Source organism: Gymnodraco acuticeps, unplaced genomic scaffold, assembly GCF_902827175.1.
Source record: "Gymnodraco acuticeps unplaced genomic scaffold, fGymAcu1.1, whole genome shotgun sequence".
NCBI lineage: Eukaryota > Metazoa > Chordata > Actinopteri > Perciformes > Bathydraconidae > Gymnodraco > Gymnodraco acuticeps.
In genome coordinates this window covers 59071-65693 of record NW_022990054.1, presented here as the reverse complement: position 1 = coordinate 65693, position 6623 = coordinate 59071, and the positions used below count along the sequence as shown (strand labels likewise).

The 6623-nt window shown below is 42.9% G+C and overlaps 1 long non-coding RNA gene across 1 annotated transcript; it reads left to right on the top strand.

The window, feature by feature from the left end:
* Positions 1-558: 558 nt before the first annotated feature.
* On the top strand, positions 559-1326 carry LOC117545923. Its single transcript, XR_004568897.1, has 2 exons — positions 559-753; positions 974-1326. It is a non-coding gene; the product is annotated as an uncharacterized LOC117545923 (long non-coding RNA).
* Positions 1327-6623: the final 5297 nt, after the last annotated feature.

Here is a 6623-nt window from a genome sequence, read left to right as displayed (position 1 = left end):
TGACATGCATCCGCTAAGAAAAGTAGTCCGTTGTTACTGTTTGAACTAACGTAGCAACGGCAGGAACTGCTTCGATAGTGTTTTTGAGGAGCTTTTTGATTACAGATTTGAAAACATCGTTGCTTGCTTTAAAAGTAGCACACTTCATGATGTCAGACCTTGGGAAGTATCTAGATATCCCTGCCCTAATGCCAAAGTAACTGCCAACTGAATATGTGTCGCCGTTTGATGTCTATGTCTGGACCGCTGCGTAAAAAGGAGGGTTTCTGCCCCATTACTTCTCTTCTTACTTCTATAAGAATAAAACACGGAGGACGGAGATCTCTTTTCCTCCCCCTCTACAGACCGCCCAGCAGCTGATCTCAGAGCAAGCGTGGTCAGCTGCAGCTCACAGAATCAGCCCTCTGCAAAAACAGCGCTGGAAAAAGCAAATGGAGCGAAATGAGGCATAGCTAAAATGCAAGATATTTTTGGTATTTTGAAAAAAAAATAATATTTATATACTTTATATAGGTCGATACAGTAGCCCCTTTTTTAAAATAGTTTGTATATGTAACCAATGTATAACTTCACTTGTTTATATTTCAGTAAAATCATTGTCCATACTTTATTTGTAAAACTTGTCACTGTCACTTTATTTTTTAGATGCTTTTATTTTGAAAAGTACGTTTTATTTTGGTACTCATGGCACCGGCACATTTCTGCAGACTCGCGCTACTTTCCTCAGTTAGCTTCAGGCCCCACTGAGGAGAAGTAAGTGGAACGAGTGGTGTCATAAATGTTGTATTTTATATGTTAATAGATTGTTTAATGTTACACTTCACACAAGCCAAACCTATTTGCAGTTAATATCTATATTTTGCCGTGTGTGACTGTAGTTTATATAATGTGCAGCGCTTCAAACAGTGTTTGGGAGCTTTCTAAAGTTTAGCTATATGCTAACCTAACATGTGCGTGTTTTCTTCCACTGAAGGTGTGAAGTTAGAAAGCTGATGAAGCCATTTCCTGCTTTAATTATTATATTCTGTTTTGCACAGGTATGTGGGTATTCTTTTTGTATTTTGTAACTGTAAATTGTATTGTTTGTTATGTAAGTGTAAATTAATGGTTATATTTGTGTATATTGGTTTACAAGGAAAAACTGGTTTGCCACCATGGATAGATGTATATCTGTTAATTGTATTATTTAGAACTCTGTATACTTTCCTGAGTTAGCTTCAGGCCCCACTGAGGAGAAGTGTGAAGTTAGAAAGCTGATGAAGCCATTTCCTGCTTTAATTATTATATTCTGTTTTGCACAGAGAATAAATCCTGGTTGGCAAGAAAGAAGTCGTTCTCATTTACACAACATAACACAACGCAGAGATCACATGTGGCGTCAAACCAGACCGGTTACATATAGGTGTTGCTATCTGTTTTGTGTAGCGTGGTTCTACAAGCAAGTCAATGCATTCATTGGGTGGTATCAGAGATTTACACGGGTCTGTAAATGCAATGAAAACAATTGGCCACAGCAAATCATTTATATTAAACTTTATTTACTTTATTTACTCTTGAATACTTCAGTACAAAGGATGTATTGAATAATTTAAGTGATATATGTGTACACAGAGCTGCAGATCGGGTAGTCACAGGCAATGTGGCTGAGTTTTGTGCGCGTTCTGGAAAGTGAGAGAGTAAGCTACTACGGAGTCCCTTAAAGCAAAACAAATCTGCGGAGTCTAGAAATGTTTTTAAATCGCGATTTTTCGGTTCAGCCATTTCACAAACCGTAGGAAAGTAAAAATGCAAATTAATCGTTAAAACCGAGAATCCAAATAAACAAAACAAAAGCTTCTCTAGCCGTGTTCAATTTGTATACCTGCAATTTGCATTACTCTCCAAACAAATACCCTTTGAACTTGTCAAATTGTGCCTATGTCAACGGCTTGGTTAGGACATCAGCTACCATATATGCAGTAGGACAATATGTAATAGATATCTTCCCCTCAGCATGTGCAGATCGTACAAAATGGTATTTGATGTCTACATGCTTGCTTCTCTGTCTGGATACTAGGGTTGCCAGTATCCCCGGCGGGAGAGGAAAAAAAAACTTGCCATAAGCTTAAGGAAACCCCCTCCTTCCACGAAACGTATTGGCAGCATGTCCTTCACCATCATATTGGTGATTAGTGCTGCAGTTATTTCCCCTGCACGCATGTCATCACAATGACGTGGCCTTGAAGTGAAGTTGGTAATGGCCGGCTGTGCTGCGTCTTTCTCTGTAACCTCTTTGGCGTGCTTCACACTCAAATGCGAACGCATTGTTGAGGTTGAGCTGTGATAGACCAACGTCTTTTCGCAGAGCTTGCATTTAACTTCCTTTGGACTTGTAAGTTCGAAGTAGTTCCACGAGAAGGAACTCTTTTTACCTGCCGCTTTGTTCATCTTTAGTCGCACGTGTGAGGGAGAGGGGGGGTGCGGGCGGTGTGTAGCATTCTGCAGCAGCAGTCTGCTCTGCACGCAGGCTTCCTCCAAGTTTACAGTAAAACAAACTGGTGGTGTGACCAGTGGCGTTTCTAGGTGTACAAAACTGGGGGGGCAGAAAGAGGTCGGGGGAGAGAGAGAGAGAGAGGGGGGGGGGACAGAGAGAGGGAGGAGAGAGAGAGGGGGGGAGGAGAGAGAGAGGGGGAGTGTCAAATTACATACTGAAGACCACAGGAGCAACACTGTGAGCGCATACATTTACGTACACAGCGTGGGGATGTCATAGTAATGCACCTTCATACATGGAGTAAAGGTCACCATCACAAAGTAATTCTTAACAATAACAACAACCGTAATGCTTTAGCATTAAAACACCATAGACTGTAAATATAAGGAAAACACAGACACTCATCATCGAGGTCACAATATCAATCGATCGATCCAGCAGAGGCAAAACACAGAAGATCAACAAAATATATGACATAAATGAACTTACCAAAGCTGAAGGCTCACTTGAAAAGAAAAGCGGCACGGCGGTCCTTCCTCTGACAGAATGTGTCTATCACTTTGGGGATGAAGTCCTGTAGTTGCTGGATCAACTGGCTTTCAATTGAAAGCATGGCCAATGCGTTAAGTCGCGGCTGTCCCATGGTGTTGCGAGTGAAAGTCTTTATCCTTTTGAGGGTGGAAAAGTTCCTCTCTGGCTCCGATGTCGTCATCGGAGTTGTCACTATTATTTTGACCAAAATAACAGTCTCAGCAAACGTTTCCTCCAAGTTGTTCTCGTGAATGGATTTCAACAGAGACAGGGCAGTGTTTCCAGTGTGAAGCTCACTGTGGCGGTAGAGCGTGGTCAGCTCAGACTTCAACTTCTCCTTGTTTCCCAACGCAGGCCACAGTTTCACGGCGCAGTCAAGCTCAGGTGTAGGAAATGACAGGACATGCTGTGGGAAGAATGAGCTATCAACAAGCTTTGCAGCGATCAAATGGTCACTCTGTGAGAACCTCTGTTCCACCTGTGAGATGACTGTGTCACAAGCCTCCTTCATCACCGGCGCTGTGCTGCTGACTCGTCGGCCTGGCTCGTCTGTTCCATCATGAGCAGTGGCGGCCAATGCATCAGTTTTCTGCCTCATTTTCTGAACATTTTCCTTGAAACGGCAGAGCGCGCTGTTGATCCCAGGTGCATCGATGCTTCGTTTTTGCAGAGTGTTGTATAGAACATCCACTTCTGGCATAAGCAACGAAAAAAACTCCAGGAGCTGCATAAATGCTCGGTCCCGCAGTTTCTTTGACAGGCCGTATGCCTCACTTATGGTGACCGCATCCCATCCTGGTTGTGCGCGTATATGCTTCATACACTGAAGTAGTGCTTCTCGGGTCTCCCAAACCGCGTTCACAGTTCTGCTTTTAAAGTTCCATCTCACAGCCGGTGGCCGTGGGATGCGTCTCTGTGTTGCCTCTGCAAGAGCTGCAACACGTTTTGGAGCACCGGAGAAAAAAGTGGAAAAAGCAGTTAGATCTGCAAAAAACACCTTCAGGATGCTCATCCTTGCTGAACACAGTTGCTGCAGGGTCAGGTTCAGTTGGTAGGCGTAGCAGTGAACAAACTGAGCGTTTGGGTACGTCTCCTTCATCACAGTCTGTACCCCGCGCACGTTACCGCTCATGACGGCCGCCCCGTCATAGGTCTGAGCGATTAGCTTTTCTTTCAGCTTCAGGGGTTCCAGAACAGCCTTGATGCTGTTAGAGAGACCTACACCAGTTTTGTCCTTTACTTCCACAAACTCCAAAAAACGCTCTGTAACTGTGAGGTCAGGCATAATGTATCGCAGCACAATCACCATTTGCGATTTACAGGAGACATCGGTTGTCTCGTCGGCCTGAACGGCAACAAATGATGTGTTGTCCACTTGCTTGGCTATTTCCTCCCTGTACACATCATACATGCAGTCCAAGAGTTCATTCTGTATGGTGCTTGATGTCCCTTTGAAAACAAGCTGAGCTTCGTAGTGCCGTTGAAGCCTGGAATCGCCCTCACACATTGTCTCGAAAATTGACCTGAATATCCCTGGATTCAGAGAGTCCGCCGACTCGTTGTGGCCCCGCAGTGCTGTCTCACATTTCCCACACAGTTTAATACAGGTGATGATCCGACCAAGCACGTACCTGTTTTCTTCCACCTTCCTATTATGAGAATCAATGCCGCGTCTGTAGGCGCTGTCAATCTGAGCTGCAACATTCACCCTTCCAAGTAATCCCAATTTTACGGCATTTTCCAAATGACTGTTGCTGCTCTCATGCTTCATTGTCCTCTCCGAAAGATGCTTTAAGTCCTTGTAACCTGTCCTCGACCAAGTACCTTGATCTTCACCAAAAAGCAGGCAAGGAAAGCAAAAGAGGGAATTCTTCTGGATGCTCGCCGTTAGCCATTTCTTTTTAGCAAACCACTCAGCGTTAAACCCACGTTTAACTTTGCCCGCAATCTGGACCATTTGGAAATCCGGTGGATGGTGGGCACCGAGGCGCTTTACCTCCAGTTTCTCTCCGAGACTAAGTGTCTCAAATGTGTGCTCCAGTAAATGGTCAACTTCATTCATTTTCTTTCAGTTTTTTACTTCTTTTAATCGCTGGTGATGTTAGCTATATGCTGCTCTCTCGTCTCCTCTTCAAACTACACGTGACGTTTCGCAGCACTGCACACGTGAGTACTTACAGCCAATCAATTCTGAATTATGTGAGATGACGTATGGTGGGGATGGGAGCACTATGCCCCTACGGTCATTATTTTTTTGCCACACACATTAAATAGAAAAATACTCTGAGCATACGCAGTGTAGTTTTTACAATCACCGTTCACTTAGACTGTGAGAGGGAGGGGCAGGATCGGGTTTTGTCCCACATGGCTCTAAACAGCTCAAAACGGCACTCTAGACACTAATTAGAAGAACACAGACTAAAACAGAAATGTACAGACGAATCAGATTATTAAACATGACCTTAAAATATATTTGATATGTTTTTTTATTTATTTTTTAGTATTTTTTTGTAATCATTATTTGTAATACTTTCTTCTGACACTAGGTGGGGCTGTGCCCCACCTGCCCCTAATGACCCGCCGCCACTGGGTGTGACCAATGGCCATTTACAATTATTAATACTATTACTATTATTAGCATTAGTCTATATTTTGGTTGAAACTAAGCCAAAAAATAAATAAATAAACATAAATAATAATAAAAAAATATATAAATAAAATCGATTTTTAAAAATAATATTCGATTATGGAGACTGTAACGAATATTCGAATAATCACTGGCATCCCTACTGGATACAGGTTTTTTTTTGATAGAGCTATTGCTCCCTGGTTGTACACAATACACAACCGCAGATTTTCTGCGGTTGTGTATTTTCAAATTCTAGCGCACTCGAGCTGGTTTCTCCAAAATTACCTACCCCACCTTCAGTGACGTGCGGTGAGGTTCATGGCTGGTGAGGCACTGACTCTTTCAGAGTCAGATTTACAAATATTATATTTTGACCTTAATCGAAATGTTCGGTTATTTTCAAAAGCTTTTTTAGTCTGATGCTTCGATTAATTTTAAACAAAAGGATACCCCAAATCTAAATATTGGATTGTTCTTTCTTAGTAAGATCCCATGTTGATTTTACAATTGTGGTCTTAACTTGACTTGAAGATGAAGTCCATGCTATCCTTCTGGACAACAATCTCCATTACATTTTTGTAAAAGTCCTCCTTATCTCCCTCTAGTTTCAAAACAAAAGTCTAGTTTGTTGTTACCGTCTCTGCGTAGAATAACAGTAGCAACAAGAACCTGTGGGCTCACGTGCGCCCCCTTCAGTGCGGCAGAGGTTATGGCTGCCTCTCCTGGTGCTTTTTTCATTGCCGTTGTATGATGAGACCAGCGAGCCTAAATCTCATATATACGTGAAATAAGTTATTTAGAGACTATGGATGGCGAGGATAAATGTAATAAAGGGATCTACAAACATTACATTGGTGACATACAGTGAGATGGTGCAGGCATGCGCTTAGGGCCCGCTTTCCAGCCAGTTTCTGTGGGGTGACGCATTCTAAGGTGAGGCAGAGCTCATCTGTGCCTCACCTCACCCCACACCTGTCTTGAGCGCGCTCA